This window comes from Adiantum capillus-veneris, chromosome 11 (assembly GCF_014529385.1).
Source record: "Adiantum capillus-veneris isolate H3 chromosome 11, ASM1452938v2, whole genome shotgun sequence".
Lineage (NCBI taxonomy): Eukaryota > Viridiplantae > Streptophyta > Polypodiopsida > Polypodiales > Pteridaceae > Adiantum > Adiantum capillus-veneris.
This window is the reverse complement of record NC_140941.1, coordinates 118703519-118721894: the sequence shown is the minus strand read 5'-3', so window position 1 is coordinate 118721894 and position 18376 is coordinate 118703519.

The window sequence follows — 18376 nt, the reverse complement described above, 5'->3', positions numbered from 1 at the left end:
TGGCTTGAGGATACACTCTCATAGTTCTATATAATCACACATCTCATTGTACAAACTAATGCATCTTATCAATCTATCTATTTTCTGTTGTTTTATACTTTGCTTGCTTACGTCATTTTAAATTAGCACGTTAACTTAATGTCTTAATTATGAACGTGACTAATCATTATCCACCTTAATCGAGCCTTACAACTTTACACAGAACCTGGTGACAATGGAGAGCAGCACCTGCCACATCATACTTTGTGTCTTTGATCTCAAGAGTAGTGTTGACAATACCTTCAAAGAAAACATGCAAAACATTAGCTCTGTGCTAGCGTGTGTGTGTGTGTGTGTGTGTGTGTGTGTGTGTGTGTGTGTGTGTGAGAGAGAGAGAGAAAGAGAGAGAGAGAGGTCCCATAACTTGCAATAGAGTAGGGTAAGAATAGTAGCGCAATTCACCGAAAGTAGCTTCATAACATTTCTCTCAAGGTAAGCTGAAGGGTTAGCAATGCTCAAGGTGTTTTCTTGCAAGGCTTGGCTCCCATGGAGAGCTCCCCATCCTCTCCCCATCCAACTGTCTTAACCGGATTCAGCTTTTGAAGACACATGGCAGCTCGAATACATATCTCCTTTATAGGTAGTATAAATAGTACATGTTGTGACAAATGACTACCCTACTTTGAAACCCACTTTGACTCTATTGGGTAGGTAGTGATAATCTTGCATATGACAAAAGTGGCTTTGAAGGCGCTTCCACACCATATTATCACCATCCATGACATGAGAGCACTTGCAATGCATGCAAACATAGCCATGGGCTATTGTCATCACATTCTATGGCTACTGGCAATGTGAATTTGTTGTGATCTCTCTCTCTCTCTCTCTCTCTCTCTCTCTCTCTCTCTCTCTCTCTGTGTGTGTGTGTGTGTGTGTGTGTGTGTGTGTGTAAACTATGTCCCCCCGTGGGCGAGGGCAGCCCTTGGGAGGGCGTTAAGACCTGAGCCTTGCCCCCCTTGCCTCAGTTCGACAGCCTGCGACACACACATTTCGCAGCTAATGCCCAGCTCTATCGCACCTCCAAGGCAACGCTGTTTCGGTGCCGACTTTAGAGACAGTGCCCTTTCGGCCTCAGACAGCAGACGATGGGTCATGCTTGTGGTCAGCAAACAGCGGGCCCCTTCGTCCAGTGAGCAGAGTCATCCCTCTCAACTTCAGTGAGTAGACTTGGACATGATTTAGCACTAAGGTCATTTTGAAAAGTCACGTTTTCACAGTAGAGCTTAGCCACAAACAAAGGTTTTCGCGCAGCAAATCGAAGATTCTTTAGTCATGACTTCTTTCAACACATCGATTTCTGACACACGCGAGAGTTTTCTTGCTGTGGTAGTTGCACCCAAGAAAGATCTCGCCGCTCACCAAGACGCACGGATCACAGCCCTAGAGGCTCATATCCAAGAACTTGCTTTGGAGAATTCTGAACTAAAAAAACGCTTGTGTAAGCTTGAGGATACAAAGGCAACGGAGAGTGAAACTTTGCTCTCAAAGAAACTCGAAGTTGAAGCTTCTCTCACTGAGACTGTCAAGACAACTCAGAAAGAAGCCAATGAGGTAGCGCATAAGAAGATTGAGAGCGACATACAAGCAGCCTTACAAGAATGCCGGATACAAGAATCCCTTGCCCTCAAAATTAGGATTGGAGGACTCTCCTCACCATGGTGCACCGAGGAGGATTCCCTCGAAGAATCCATCGTCAAGGTCAATGACATTCTTCAACCAATCAATATCGAGCTCGACATAGGTGTGTGCCTCATGGCCAATGCATCCTCACTTTCAAGAACAAAGAATAATGGACGAGGTTGCTACGCCAATCTTATCACCTCAAGGGGACAAAGCTTTGGATTGCCAAGGAACTGACTACAAACCAACTCAAGCACAAAGCAAGCCAGCTCAAAAAGATGCATGAAACTCGTAAACAAGGTAAATGGGCAGTCTATCGTGGCGGTAAAGCCATCATTCAAGAGTTTTGAACTCCCAAGCCAGCTCCCGCTCTACCTGACCCCCTCTAAGTTTTGTTTTTGTTCGTATCCTTTCCTTTTTCCTTTACCCCTGATGGACCCTCAGTCCCTAACTGATAAGTATCTAACGCTTCCACCCCGAAAGAACAGATGTAATGTTTTGTTTTGGTCCCATGGGTCATATCTAACCTCCGTGGAAAATTATTAAATCTATTTAATCTCTCTCTCTCTCTCTCTCTCTCTCTCTCTCTCTCTCTCTCTAGCACTATGTACACTTGTACCATGAGCACCATGTTTATTTATGAGAGGACCTTACTACAGCATCACATGTCTTGGCCATGCATGAAATGACAAGAAATATTGAGGGTCTTCTTTTTCTTTTGCACCTTCTCTCACTTTTAGGATTCTCTTGATTGGTTGCCCGAGGGGATTCACCATGGAAAACTTACCACACCACGTAAGTGCAGTGGAGGGGGGTTTTTCTACAAGTTACATAAGCATATAAGCTAGGGGTAGGCCCTTAATAATTTATCTCCCAAGACTAAATATAAGGGAGGGGGGTATCATATTTAGGGGGGGGGGGAGGGGGGAATTGGCCTAAGTTGATTACTTATAGCGATTGGTCACCGATGTGCACTAGGACTTGGATGAATTTAGGGAAAGTTTTTTTATCAGGTCACACATAAAATTTTGCATCAGGCTAGTCATAGATGAGATTTGGAGCAGGTCAAGGGTTGGTTTACACTAGCTTTGGATGGGTCAAAATTGGACGAGTAGTCAGAGTGCAGGTTGATTGGACACATAGTTTGAAAGTCAAACTAAGACACACTCGGGGTTCATCTAGTTATCAACAAAAGTGGTTCCTTAGTACATTGCCAGCCACTATGCTATACACTCTTTGACTAGTTTTACTCAGGTAGATCATGTGAGACCTAAATTTTATAAGTAAGATAGGGGTATGATAGTTTTCTTCATTGATTGTCATATAAGCGTAGAAAGGGGGGTCATATTCCCTAATATGAGTCGTATATAGGGGTTTTATCAAAGTTGTTCGCTCGCAAGTGGCGTCCCGGCTTTTTATATAGAGTGAATCCCCTGGGATTGGTTGTCAATTTCTTTCTTGGTGCATGATCTTGCGTATGTATTATAGTTGTCTATACCCTTATAATGCATCCCGCTAGGCATCTCTAACATGTCTCTTTTGTTGCATGATCGACGATGTGATGGGCTCAATTGCAACATGTTTGTATCCCTGTGCACAGTGAGTAGGTGTTTGTTCAGTCATCACATTGCCTGTGCTTAGAGTTTTTGGTTCTTTTTATTAGGCCTATTGCATCCTAGCCGCACTTTTGTTCTCCACGATGAGGTCCTTATGCATCACCTCAATGTAGAGGCCACCGAGTTGTGCGCTCCTTGCCGCACTGTCGAAGCAAGGGACTTGCCGATACACCGTGTGCGAGCCGCAGACGGCTCCAAGCACACAACTAGTTTAACTAGTAAGCTCAAAGAGGACAATGGTGTGTCACTCACCGCCTTATGCTCCTGCCGTAGAGGATTCCTCGCCGCGAAGAAGAAGGAGACGCCGCTACGCCGCGCTCAACCGCCTCGTCGCCGCCGTGCCTTCGTAATGCTCGATCGTACACACACTCTCCCTCTCTCTCTCTCTCTCTCTCTCTCTCTCTCTCTCTCTCTCACACACACACACACACACACACACACACACGAGGAGGTGAAGAAGAAGAAGATGGAGATGGAGATGGAGCAAGAGCACTCTTCTATTGCACAAATGAGAGAATGACTCAATTTTAGGTTTAATTGGCTTTTATGTGAGCTCACCCCATTCACACTTGGGCGCCCATGCTTAGCCAACTAACCCTAGCATGTTCGTGTTAGAGTGCGCCTCTCATCGGCGATCACTCTTTCTTTCCCTATTGGACCGACAAGCCCGGTGCCTGACTCTACTTAAATAAATAATATGGTTATGGTGTCCGTTGTAGGCGATAGGGTGTCCGTGAGCCACGAGGGTTAACATTGCCCCCCTTCCTGATGTAGATACCGTCCTCGGAAGTTATTGAGTTGAAGCTTGGTATGTCCATGTTGTAGAGCATCTAGATTTGAATCTTCAAGGCAAAGTCACTGTTTTAGCAAGCGGAATTATATTGCCATAAATCATGAGGGGAATGTAAAGTACATGTGGAAATGAGTAAATGCAAGATTTATGAAATGTTAGACTGCCATTAAGGACAAATAAATTGCACTTTGAGTAAATTAATTAATCAAGAGTTTTGAGCTTATGGGTGAGTCTATCAATTAGTTAGCTATGACAAAGGTTAAAACAACTACTCTAGTACTAGCTAAGCTAAGAAGATTATCTAAATGCAAGATTCCCTAATTATGCTTTTCAGCTTTGATTAGCCAACTCGCTCTCACAACTGCAAACAAAAGCTTGAAATGTTAACTGTAAGCTCAATGGAAGTCTTTTAATTTTTCTTTTCTTTTTTTTCTTTTTTTTTATTACTTTTTTACTTTGGGTCACAATCATGTGACGTGTGTGCTTATTTTGTATGTCCGGGGTTTTTTGCTTCTCAAGGAAAAGCGCCCACACTGGGAACCTCTAGGGCTCTAGTACCATAGACAATACATGTGAGTGAAGTACCAATTCGAGCCAGGATTTCTCTTCCAGCGTAAGATTTTTCATTTGTGGCACTTATGTTGTTTTTTTTTTTTTGCTTCCATTTCCTTGGTATTCGCACTAGTGTTTTTTGTTGTTTAAGTGAGCAAGCCTTTCTCTGCCTAAAACATTCCTAAGGTCTCAAATACTCGGATAATTTTATTAGCTAGGCCTAGTAGTCAAGTAAATGAGTTAACCTAAAGTCACGGTCTCCTAATCTCCAGGCTCATCCATAAGATTAAACTGGAGTTCAATCAACTTAAGCAAAGACAAATTTATACATCTATAATGGCAGATAACAATCATAACTATTGCACTCAAACAAAGCATGAAAAATCATTATTAGCAATTACACATATCCACCAACATGAATCATGGAAAGTAGTACACCTGGAGGTATGGAGTGGCTCATTTCGTTGAAGCAGATGTCCTCAGCCATGTGGATGGAGATCCATATAAGTCCTACCTAACACATCCAAAAACAGGCACTATACCTCTAGGAGGCATGTCAGTGTGAAAAATTAAAACTCCTAGGAAACAAACTCAAAACACAATCTAGACCCCTAACCTACCTATCTGTCACCCCTTTTAGAATCAAGGAAAGAGGATATTATATAAACCGGGTGGCCACCCTAAGGCTAGGCCTCTATCCTCATCATCTAGATAAATAAAATCGTTGTCCGTGAGGCCATAGTCTTCCTCGGTCTCTATTAGTTCCTCTTCATCATCCTCTTGTGCAAGCATGCTAATCAAGAACCTCGCGATGCGTGGATACTCATCTTGTGCAAAAGAATAAGCATGTGCCATTGGAGACACATTCGCTACTGGGTAGGGATCACTAGTTAGCCATAGACGTATCAGCCATTCTAACTCCTCAAAATTTCTCTCACATGCAAGGCTCTCTATCAAATCCCATTCGCAAGAAAGTATAGGGTAGCATACGTAGAACACTTGAGGAAAAGACAAAGGGTACCTTTCATCAAAAATAGAAGTGCATGCCTCTGGTGAAGTAGCCATTTCTGACAATACAGATAGATTTGGTTAGGCCTTTAAAACATAAGAGTTGTTTTTGTGTGTTGCTTGAATTGACACGGTGAATTTGGACTTATATGTAAGATCTGATAGGGTGCTCTCTCGTTGCTAGTCGCTCTTGCTCTTTACTATTTTTGTTTTTTGTGAGTATAAGGCTATATATATACATTCCCTAAGATTGGATTTGAGAGGTCAGGGAGGAAGGTTGAGAGGGGAGCGAGTGAATGATTGATGTTAGCAAACACTCCCCCCTTCCTTGGGTAGATCATACCTTTTGGAATGAGGTCGTCACCTTTTGAAACCAATTGTTCCAAGTTGTTATGGGTGAAGGTTTTAACCAATAGTTTTCGACCGCCCTATGCGTTTCATCTAGTTGCAAGGGTGGTAAGGTACTCTCCCATGATTTTATTTGCAACATTGTTGTAGGTGGTGAACTTACCCCGGGAGGTGCAAACTCTTTCGTGCTTGTATGGATATGTACAGTGGTAGGTGTAGGTTGTGTCGAAGCTTCTATTTGCGTATAGGAACTACATGAAGAGCAAGAAGCTTCATTTGATTTCCCTGTTCCTGAGCTAGGTGGAACAAATCGTTCTTTCTTTGGTACCCAAACTAGCTCTAGAGCGGGTATGTAACATTCCATGATTTTTTCCTTTCCGCGATTTTCAATTTGTTTTGGAGCCACAGGATTGGGTTTACATGGGCCAGGTGACAGGTAAGAGTACACTTTACGTTTGGGCACCCAGATTTGATCATTTCCTTCATAGTATCCTTGGGCTTCCAATAGTCGTTTAGGAATCCAACGCAACGTTTCTTTACATTTCTTGGAGTGAGTGGGACGGTTCTTACGAGGTTTCCGTTTTTTTGCATCAACCATGCTCACTACAGAAGCTTTAGGGACCCACTTGTATGTTTTCTCTGTTATATTAGGATGGTTCTTGTGTGTCTCAAGCTTTCTTTCAACTACATCAGTTGAAGCTCTAGAGAGTTGGGCTATGGGGACGTATGGTTCAACCTCCTGGACATGCAATGTCTTGGGTTTTATTTCCTTAGGCAATATCTCAGGGACTATGGCTTGAGTGGTAGGGCTAAGAGTTGGTTTTTGCGTTGTAACACCCCCAGTCCCCCAATCAATAGTGCATTTGGTGGCTATCATCCACGTGCGGCCTAGGTTTATATTACCCTCCATAGTTCCAGTAGGCATGACCAAAAAGTCTTGAGCTACAATTCCATTGTCATAACTGACAGAAGTGTGCCAGATTCCAAAAACCGTAGTTTTTTTCTTGTTGACACCCTTGACTTGGATAATACTCTCAGATAGAGGTGGCTTCCCTAACTCACACCACACCCCATAGGATAGCAGATTATATTTAGCACCTGTGTCCAATAAGGCGTTATATAGCACTTTTCCATAGGCACTATTTAACTCAATAGGGTATCGTAGAGGTGTGTCAGAGTCCAACCAATCCTCTTCGATTTCCACGTGGAATGCATTTGTGACTCCAAGGTTAGCCTCTCGTTTTTGTCTTATACGTTGTTGTCGCTCCTTAGCCTCAGCTTGAGCTTGTATCTTGTTTAACTCGGTTTGTGCTTTGGCGGCCTTCTTTTGATGAATGGCCCGTAGTTCTTCTTGGCTTAAAGGATCATAATATCTTTTGAATTTACTCCCATTGAGGAATCCAATGGTTTCAACTCCATCAAGAGTTTCCACACGAAGGGTACCTTGTGGGGTAATTTCACATACTCTATATGGTCCTTTACCAGCATATTTTAACTTTTTCTTCTCTTTACGTACTCCATACATAAGGACTTTATCACCAACTTTGATGTCCTTATCCTTCACATGGCGATCAAACCACTTCTTTCTCCTATCCTTTTCCACAAGAGCATTTTGCACAGCCAACTGTCTCTCTTCGTCTAGTTTTTCTAAGATATACAAACGCTCGGTTAAGGGGTTACCATTCCATCCTTCTTGCGAAGCTACCCTAAGACTAGGAATGACAAACTCCCAAGGCATAACCGCTTCTTGGCCGTATACCATTTTGAATGGCGTACAATTAATAGCCACTTTATAAGCAGTACGATAAGCCCATAGAGCAGATGTCAACTTCAAATCCCAATCAGTGCAATGAGCTTCTACCGTCTTGGTTAAAATAGAGATTAGAGTCTTGTTGGTGCTCTCGGCTTGTCCATTAGCTTGCGGGTAATAAGGCGTAGACTTATGGTGGGATATCATAAAGGTCGTGGTAAGCTCTCTTATTACCTCATTTATAAAATGGGTACCATTATCACTAACAATTTCAAAAGGGCAACCAAATCTTGTGATAATGTTCTCAAAAAGAAACTTAGCTATTGTCCTCGCGTCAGCTTTTTGTGAAGCCTTAGCTTCAGCCCACTTTGTTACATAGTCCGTAGCAACTAGAATATATCGAGATTGAGTGTTGCGAGCTGCGGGACTAATTGGACCTACAAAGTCTAAGCCCCATTTTTCAAATGGTTGGGTTACTTTAATAGGATGTAAGGGCATTCTCTCTTTGCGCTGTGTGGTCTTGTAACGTTGGCACTCATCACACCCTTTTGTAAAAAGTGATGCATCCTTAAATAAAGTTGGCCACCAATAGCCTGATTGCAACACCTTTCTAGCAGTCAGGTCTCCTGAAAAATGTCCTCCTGCTATGCCCATATGTGCTTCTTGCAAGATATACAAATATTCATCCTCGCGGGCACAACGCCTAAGAATATCGTCCTTGCCTAGTCTATACAGAGTTCCAGCAATCAAACAATAGGGTTCACATTCTTTTACTAGCCTTCGAGCGATATCCTTACGAAGTTCCTTGGGTGGAAAACCATTAACTAAAAAGTTAACACTGTTCTCACTCCATTCAGGCATAGTCTCAACTATGAATAGGGAAGTATCGGGTAATTCATCATCAACTCCTGTAGGGGCTTCACCATTGGGTATGCGAGACAAATGATCAGCCATGACGTGCCTTTTACCGGGTCTCACTACAATCGTGAAATCAAACTCCAGAAGAATTAACAACCATCGTGTGATTCTTCCTGTGGAGCATGGCTTGTTTACCAGATACAGCAACGCTTGATGATCCACATAAAATACAAACTTGTTTGCCAGAAGGTAGTAGCGAAATTTCTTTACTGCATAAACCATTGCCAAACCTTCTCGCTCTGTAGTGGTGTAGTTCCTTTCAGCATCGTTCAATTGACGGCTTGCAAAGCTAATGGGATAGTCCAATTTATGTTCTCCTGGTTGAGTGAGAACACACCCAATAGCAAAGTTTGATGCATCAATATGCACATGGAAAATGACATCCCAGTTAGGTGTCCTTAAAATCGGAGCACTTGCTAGTGTTTTCTTCAATTGTTCATAGGCTTGGTCACACTCTTCAGTCCATTTAAATTCAATGAGCAGCTTGTACAAAGGACGTGCTATCTCAGCGAAAAATAAAATAAACCGTCGATAATAACCCACGTGTCCCATGAACCTTTGAACTCCCTTGTAATTGGTTGGTGGTGGTAACTCTAGAATCACTTTAATTTTGCTCTCATCGGTTGAGATACCATTCTTAGATACTATATGCCCTAAAATAACTCCATGCTTGACCCAAAATTGGCATTTGAATGGGTTCAATGAGATACGATATAGCCTACACTTTTCAAACACCTTCCGGAAACATGATAGATGTTCTTTCCAAGAAGAGTAAACACAAAGGTCGTCTAAGAAAGCTTCACAAAACTCTCTCAAATATTCTTTAAAAGTAGTATTTATTAATTGTTGGAATGTAGCAGGGGCATTTGTTAAGCCAAAAGCCATCACATGAAATGCAAACACGCCAAATTCCGTGATGAAGGCAGTTTTAGCTTGGTCCTCTAGCGCTATCGTGATTTGGTTGTAGCTTGAGTACCCATCTAGAAAGCTATAAGCTTCCTTGTCTGCAACTCTTTCGAGTACATGTTCGGAATATGGTAGGGGGTAATGGTCTCTTCTAGTAGCTGCATTAACTTTTTTGAGGTCCACGCACACCCTGAGTTTCCCATTCTCTTTTGGCACGATAACTATTGGAGACACCCATTTAGAGTGTTCAATAGGATATATGAACCCACATTTGATAAGCTTTTCTAGTTCTTCTTGAATGATCTTTGCGTACTTAGGATTCATCGGGTAGGGTCTTTGTTGTACGGGCTTCGCAGTGCTAATCATAGGGATTGTATGTTGGACCACAGAAGGTGGAACACCTTTCATATCATGGTATGTCCAAGCGAATATGTCCTTGAATTCCTTGAGAAGCTCTTTGAGGACCGCCTCTTCAACTTCTGTGAGGTCTTGGGCAATAAAAACAGGTTTTGATTCTTCACCGGGGTCGGCTAATTCTATTTCTTTAACTATTGCCGGACCATCATAGATTCCATTATTCCCATCGATAGGTATTCTTTGGGCTTTTGTGTACACAACCTTTGCTTCCCCCGTGGTGTAAGATTTGAAATGTTCTGGTGCAGGATGCAAGTCTGTGGATTCTGGTTGTGCTTTGGTTTGTGCTTCCATTTCTGCTTTCTTGTGTTGTCGAGCTAACTCTTGGTTTTGACGCCTCCTTGCAGTGCGGCTCAACTTTGGCTTGTCTATGATCTCTAATTGGGCTATGTCATGGGGTCGTGGTCTACACCACATAACATTTTGAAGATATTCACCCCAATTGTCTACCAATTTTTGATGAGCATCACATGCTCCTATATAACTGAGCCATTCTGCTGAGGATCTCTTCTTTTTTATCCTAGCACGTACATTGGCTCAATATCGACGCCTCTTAAGGTTTTTCTTTTTCTTATTTGAGACCTGCTTTTGATTTGCATTTAGATCTGGCTCACTAAAGGAGTCCTCGTTGGTGTCCTCTTCACTCTCGGAGGAGCTATCATCGGTTGATGTGCTCGGTCCTTCCGAATGTTTTGACTCTGAACTTGCTCCACTCTCTAATTCATGAGATTCAGAATCCGTTTCACTCTGGGAGTCAGTGTCCGAGTCGTGTTGTTCAAAGTCTTCTATTGAGCTATCGGTGTCACTGTCAGATTGGTCCACAATTGCCTTGCCCTTAGAAGATGCATTTATGGCACTTATCATGTTCAGAGGTGCAATTTGTGGTACCTCTTCCCCCTCTGGTGTGACCCAAGTGGTTCCTCTATTTCCCCAGGTATCTATGGTTGTAGCTAGGTGTACCCAGTCTACGTTGTCTGATTTCGTCATACCCGGTAACACATCCATGTAAGGAGAATCTTGGCCAATGTCTGTATCCTTCTTACAAGTGTAACAATATTGTAGTGGGGCCGAGTGAAATGTGGTGTCCGAGCGATGATCAATAATGGTTTTACTCCCTAAGGGGTGTACCTTACCAGTCACCAAATCCACTCTAAGGACAGAGTCTTGGAATTGCAAATAGACATGATTTTTAGACCAATCGTGAACCATTTGTGCTTCCCTCATGAATGGTCGTCCTAAAATCATTTCATATGACATAAGGTGTTTAGAGAAATCCATTACAATGAACGTATGTCGTCCCTTGTGTCCTAGAACTTTGATCTTAAGATCCTTGAGCATCCCCATAGGTTTGGCTATGGTACCATTTGCCATCTTTACCACAATGTTAGTAACACTGAGGCGGGGTTTTCCCATGGATTCCCAACAATCTTTTGTAACGATGCTAACTCCCGCACCACCATCAAGAATTCCCTTTATAGTTAATCCCTTGGTAGTGATGGGTAGGGTCGCATTAGACTCGTCGCCTTCAAAATACTGCCCTAATTCGTTAATGGGTATCTCGATCACAGACTCGTGTCCATCTAAGTCAAGTGATTGCACATGATTTTCCTCATCAATCATAATCGAGTCAGGCCTATTTGGTTGCACAAACTGCGGTAATCCCGTTCGTAGCTCTCCGTTAAGGAATGCTCGAAGTGCAAGGAATAACTCAGGATCTCCATACAGCTTTGCTATGATCGTGGTTCGGACCTCAGAAGACATGAAGTCCACTAGTTTGGCAACATTCATTGGCATTTTGCAGGGTGTAGGTCCTTGACTAGGAACTGGTGAGGATGGAATCTCATATTCCTCAATGGGATCAGGTAGTCCTTCGTTAAACATCCTTTCCAACAAGAAGGGTGTATGCTCACTTTCTGATGTCCCGTCCTCACTCCCTTCTTGGATGATACTAGATATGGCTAACGGTCTATGGTTCATGTGGGGTGGATGAACTTGCGTGGGAAACACTGTGTCATGAATTTTGACATGCATGGGTTCTGGTTCTAGTTTCCTTTGAGTCTCCTCCACTAAACCTCTTAGATGTTTCACTTGCTCAATCTCGTCTACTGGGTTTGGGTACGTCCCAATCTTCTTTTTACGATTCTTCCCTTTTTGCCCTTGCGGTTTATCTTGGGGGTCTTGGATTGGATTTGGAAACACTTGTGGTGTTTTCAGAGGCTCTTTATGGTTTTCATTTGGTTCCATGTTACGGTTTTCTTTGTCGGTCTTTCCCTTTGTGGTATTGGTTCTAGTCTCCATTGTCTCGATTGAATCTGAATCATCCTCGAGGTCATTCATATACACGGGGTCATCTCCTGTTCCTATGTTTGTTTTGGAACTTGGCTTTGAATTTCCCGTATTCTGCAACCTCTTCCTTCGTGTCTTCTTTTTCTTTGCTTGGATAACTGACGCGGTATCTCTCTCTTCGAGGATATGGCCTGGCCCTTGAAGTATGGACCGTGTAATCGCATAAGCGGGTGCGACGGGTGGTATTGGCGATGTCACACTAGCAATTTCGACCAAATTTAGGGGTGTGATTTTAGGCGCATTTGGGTTATAGGGGCATTGGGCAATCAAGTGATCTATGCCACAACGATTACATGTGAGTATTGGCATTGCAGACGTGCTCCCTTGATTCATTTGCATCTATGCAGCATTCTTTTGCAGCCTAATAGGGCACTCCGCTGCCCGATGTGGTCCACCACACTCGTACCATTGAAGAGGTGGCCTCCTAGCCTGGGTGTTGATATTTTGACCTCTGGATGCGAGAGCAGCAGCTTGATAAACCGGCTTGACTTGCCCCCAACAATCTTCCATGTAGTATATAGGACACTCTTCCAATGTATCAAGTCCGTAGGCAATACTAGTGTCTATTTCCTCCTCACAGCCATCTGCATAAGCATTTGATGGCTCGCAACCCACTTGGTTCATAGGGGCGACTCTTGGATGCGGGGGCTGCGGTCCTAGCACAGGAGGTGGTAGCGGTGTAGCTTGTACAACATTTTGAGATCTAGGGACCATTTGTTGCGGTAGTTGCTCAACAGGTGGAGCAGGCATCAATACAGGAGCTCGAGGCGCATCCGTCCAGGCTACAGGTGGTCTATTTTCCATCATATGTTTGATCATTAAACAAACCTTAGCTTGGTGACCATACCTACCACATGCGTTGCAAGTCCCATTAAATTTTACTCTAAACGTAGGGCACTCACTAGTGCTATGTGGACCCAAGCAAATGGAACACCATTGTTGCTCCCTTCTTGGATACATGTGACTACTTTGAGGGGGTCGATTATCCTTAAGAGACTCTTGGATTGCCTTGGTGAGGTCTGTCAAGAATGTCTCAAATACCTTTGGCTCATTGGCAATGGGCTTTGCAGTCATGGGTTCATACCCAATGGCTTGTGAGCTAGTGGATCTCGTGTCAGTAGACACCCTCATGCCTGCTATCATCAAGTTGTCCTCTAATTGGATTGCATTGGCAGTGACATCTTCCCAGGTTGTGATACCTCTAATCACTAGTCCATTATAGATTCCTTCATTCCTCAACCCTCGAATGAATCGATCAAGCAGTTGGTTATTGTTGAAGCGCTCATTTACAGGGCAGCGAGAGTTTAAGTGCTTTAGACGACTAATGAAGTCCCTTACTGACTCTCCTTCCTTACGTTCGGCCTTCTGTAGCTGAGATGCTACACCCCAAAGCACACCTTCTCGTATGTACTCCTTTAGAAACAACCTTCGAAGGGTAGGGTAGATTGTTTTCTCATCCACCCTTAGGGTTCTATACCAATCTCCTGCCCCTTCCCACTTAATCTCAAGCTTAAGGCATTGCACTTATGTAGTTCGTTGCGTTCCCCTAAGGAATCACATACTTGTTCAAACACTTCAATGTGTTTTCTAGCATCTTCGTCCCCATTGAATTTTTGCGTGAGTTTGGCAATTTGTACTGCCTTACTTCTAGGCTCTCTATCAGATGCATGACGCATATTTTCCGCGATAGATCGACCTATGGTTTGAGCAAACGCTGCCAAGTCACCTATGTGAGGAGGCAGGGCCGGTGGAGGTACTCTTGGAATCATATGTGGGAGAGGGACGGGTACCGGTCTTGGCATATGTGTGGATGATGCAGGATATGGAACATAACCGGGCATAGGTCCACTCGGATAAGGGCTAGGGAGCGGCACTCGAGGAGCATAAACAAGTGGTACAATTGGAGGTGTGGGGGCCATGTGTGCATAAGGGGCTAGAGGCACATACGGTCGAGGCCCCATATTAGGTACTACGACACTAGGTAGTGGCACTGCGCTAACCGTAGATGTCATCGGTACATCCTCTGTCAGGCTTATCCCTGGAGTGAGCACTGTGTTTTCCTTAATAGAGGGTTGAGCCAAGTTAGGGAAGCTAAAGTTGTCGCTCGGAGGCTCAGATTGCATAGAGACCCCAGGTGAAATGACGTAAGATGGGTCCATGGGGCTCATTAGAGGAGTCTCCATTTGTGATAGAGTAGGCTGTTGAGCCTTGCTCGTATCCAGAAATCTCATGGGGCCAGTTGAGAGTATATTTACCCCTCGGTTTTGCCTTTCTGATTGAATAATGCCATGGATAACATTACAGATCATTTTCTGTTGATCTTCGAGGCTCGTGGCACTAGAGGTGGATCGTACAATCTCTATCCATCCTACATGGTAGGCGTGGCCAGAGTGTAGATCCGTCAACACCTCAGTGTGGAGGTCGTATGTCCAATGATCATTAATGAACAATCCTTCTAGAGTCGACGTGTTAACGGTTTCTTGTGAGGTAGAAGCAATGTTGCTCCCCGTGGTTTTACTTGTCACCAACGGTACTCTAGAGGGAACTTCTGAAGGAGGCAGCTCAACAGGGCCTTCTTGGTAAGAAGTTGGCAGGATATCCATATGGACACTCTTTGGGGGTGTGGGGTCCACGTGCGATGTGAAAGGAGAGTCCACTTCCCACCCCCTTCGTGTGCTTCATTTGCATCAGGTTCCGAGCGAGTAGCTCTACCTAATGTTTCCATGAAACGGCTAAACATACTAGTACTAGGCTGTGGAGCTTCGGGAGGTGCATGGCCTTCTCTCTCAGTGTTTTGGGTAGGGTATGCTTCCATGATTTCTGAGTCGGAGGAGGAATCACTAGCGGCTATTTTAGGGTCTTGGGTGGTGCTACCTTGTGTCCCCGCTGAGGGTCTAGAGCCTATCGTGGATGGGTAATGGGTGTCCGTATGAACAGAGGCACCCTCAATATGCTCGTGTTCTAGCACCCGCCCAGAGCGTAAGTGCATGTGCTTTTGATACCCTAAGGTGTCAAAAAGCTGCTCTAGGAGGCCTTGTGACTAGTTTTTTGCGTGTTTTTTGTTTGTTTTTTTGCTAGATTTTTTAGAGCGTGTCGTGGAATGGGCCGTGTGATAGCTCGAAACGAGCGTATCGCTAGGAGGGACGCGCTGTGCTTTACAGCCCACCGTTTGGTTCTATTTTGCTCCAGAAAAGCCCGAAACAGTCTTTTCCTAGCTGGGGAACTAGGCTCCAAATAGCAAGTCTAAGGGTACAAGTGGGAAGAGAAGGGAGGAGAGTGGAGGACTTGTCCCACATGCTCTCATTCCCTTAGGGTATATATATAAGAGTGAGTCTAGTATAAGACTGAGGACTGAGGACTGAGGCCTGGGCTTGGGCTTGGGCTTAGGCTTGGGCTTGGGGAAATGATCCCGATCTAACTTTTATACAAACCAACTCGTCCGTTTTTATAACTCACATTTTTTATTTCCGAAAATCTAACCTCCCCCTCACTCACGTTTTTATTTTTCGATTTTTTTTTTCGAAAAAGATTTTTTTTTTAAATTTTAAATTTTAAATTTTTTTTTTTGGAAATATTATTTGGTACGCGTTTTGGTGCGCATTGACCTCACCTAACTATTTACTGTCACACCTACCTACTGACCTGCTAATCAGTGGTTCACCTATTTACTAACCTGCTTAATTAACTAACTGTGCGCCTAACTGTGCACAAACCAAAAAATGCAGAAAACGCAGAAAATCGAAACTTGACAGAACTGTGCAGTGCAAACCAGAAAATGCAGAAAACGCAGAAACGCAAGAAATGCTAACTGTGTGACTAATGCTAACTGTGTGCAAACAGAAAAATAGAATTTTGCTAACTGTCTAACTAATACTAAATGTACGCAACAGAAAAACAGAAAATGCAAACTGTGCGCAACAGAAAAACAGAATTAACAACTTGCAGAAAAAATACGCCTTCCTCTCCCTCTTCTTTCCTACTGCAAACCACTCATACAAGAAGGACAAAGTGCCTCTTGGGCTTAGTGCAGGGCTATTCCCCGGTAGCGGCGCCAAAAATGTGCGCTCCTTGCCGCACTGTCGAAGCAAGGGACTTGCCGATACACCGTGTGCGAGCCGCAGACGGCTCCAAGCACACAACTAGTTTAACTAGTAAGCTCAAAGAGGGCAATGGTGTGTCACTCACCGCCTTATGCTCCTGCCGTAGAGGATTCCTCGCCGCGAAGAAGAAGGAGACGCGGCTATGCCGCGCTCAACCGCCTCGTCGCCGCCGTGCCTTCGTAATGCTCGATCGCACACACACTCTCCCTCTCTCTCTCTGTCTCTCTCTCTCTCTCTCTCTCTCACACACACACACACACACACACACACACACACACGAGGAGGTGAAGAAGAAGAAGATGGAGATGGAGATGGAGCAAGAGCACTCTTCTATTGCACAAATGAGAGAATGACTCAATTTTAGGTTTAATTGGCTTTTATGTGAGCTCACCCCATTCACACTTGGGCGCCCATGCTTAGCCAACTAACCCTAGCATGTTCGTGTTAGAGTGCGCCTCTCATCGGCGATCACTCTTCCTTTCCCTATTGGACCGACAAGCCCGGTGCCTAACTCTACTTAAATAAATAATACGGTTACGGTGTCCGTGAGCCACGAGGGTTAACACGAGTTTATTTTGCAGTACTCATATAATGGTGTTTCCACAAAGGAGAGCTTTCCAAGACCTCGAGTTGTTCCTCCAATGAGTGACATCATATTGATAAGTGAGTCTAAAGTAAAAATCTTCTCATAACAACGAGCTCATCCACATCCAAAGAGGAAAGAGAGTGGTAAACCTTCTCTTCTTTCAAGAGTCACCAAGGAAGAAGAAGGTCACTATCACCCAAAAGTGGCCTAAGGATGCTACACAAGCAAAGGGGATGCTACTACTTTGGCCAAACTACACTACATGGATGGTAGGTATAAGTTAAAAAGGTTTTAAGTAGAACATGTATAACAACTTATAGGCTCGTTGACACCTGTAATACATATTCAAGGCTAACAAATATGTTGTCTTGTTTATATGGATGCAGGTGAGGCCTCTATCTTTACTTAGAATTTTTTTGGCTTTGCTGTTGTCCATCACTATCAAACTTGGCCTCTTTCCCTTTAGAATAAGTTGTTCTTGACCTTCTTATATACAAAACACTAGAATGATACCTCATTCTCACCAGGATGTACAAAAATGAATCAAAGACTGAGTTGTTTTTGTGCTAATCATTGTCCTTTGTCTAAAGCTAGCTATCTTTTGAATTGTTATGTCCTTTTGTGTATAAGTATCATCTGCATGAAGACAAGGTGCTATGCAATGGTAAGGTCCTACATAAGTATCTCATTAAATTCAAAAGCTACCCTTTTGAGGATGCTGAATGGATGCAAGAGCCATGAGTGAAGGATAGTATGTCATTTGTAGACACCTACAATGAATTTCATACAAAGCCCTAACGTTTCCACATAGATGTATTCAATGAAAAGGCAACAAATAAAGCTACCCTTTTGAAGATGCTAAATGGATGCAATAGCCATGAGTGAAGAATAGTATGTCATTTGTAGACACCTAGAATAAATTGCATACAAAGCCCTAATGTTTCCACATAGATGTATTCAATGAAAATACAGCAAAGAAGAGCATGATTCTCTCTTTTGAACTCTGTTGTCTCAAGTTATCTCTCTCTCTCTCTCTCTCTCTCTCTCTCTCTCTCTCTCTCTCTCTCTCTCGTTTCCATGAGGGCGTGCATGGAAGGGCCATCCAAGGGTAGAGTCACAGGAGTCGTTCCTTATATGGGGAGGTTCATGGCGAGCTCAAGGGACCGACAGAGGCGTGGGATCGGTGCCTTGTTTAAGGAAGAGGTCGAAGGCCGAGGCTAGGGAGCCGTGTGCAAGCACCCCTAGGAGAGGGAAGCGAGGCAGGTCGGCCACCTCCAAAGATTTCACAGATAGGCTCTACGGGTTCGCCCTGCCCTGCTCAGTCTTTTTCGACACTATGGCCGCCCCTGGTTTGGATTCTGTAGCACGTGGTCGCTGGGT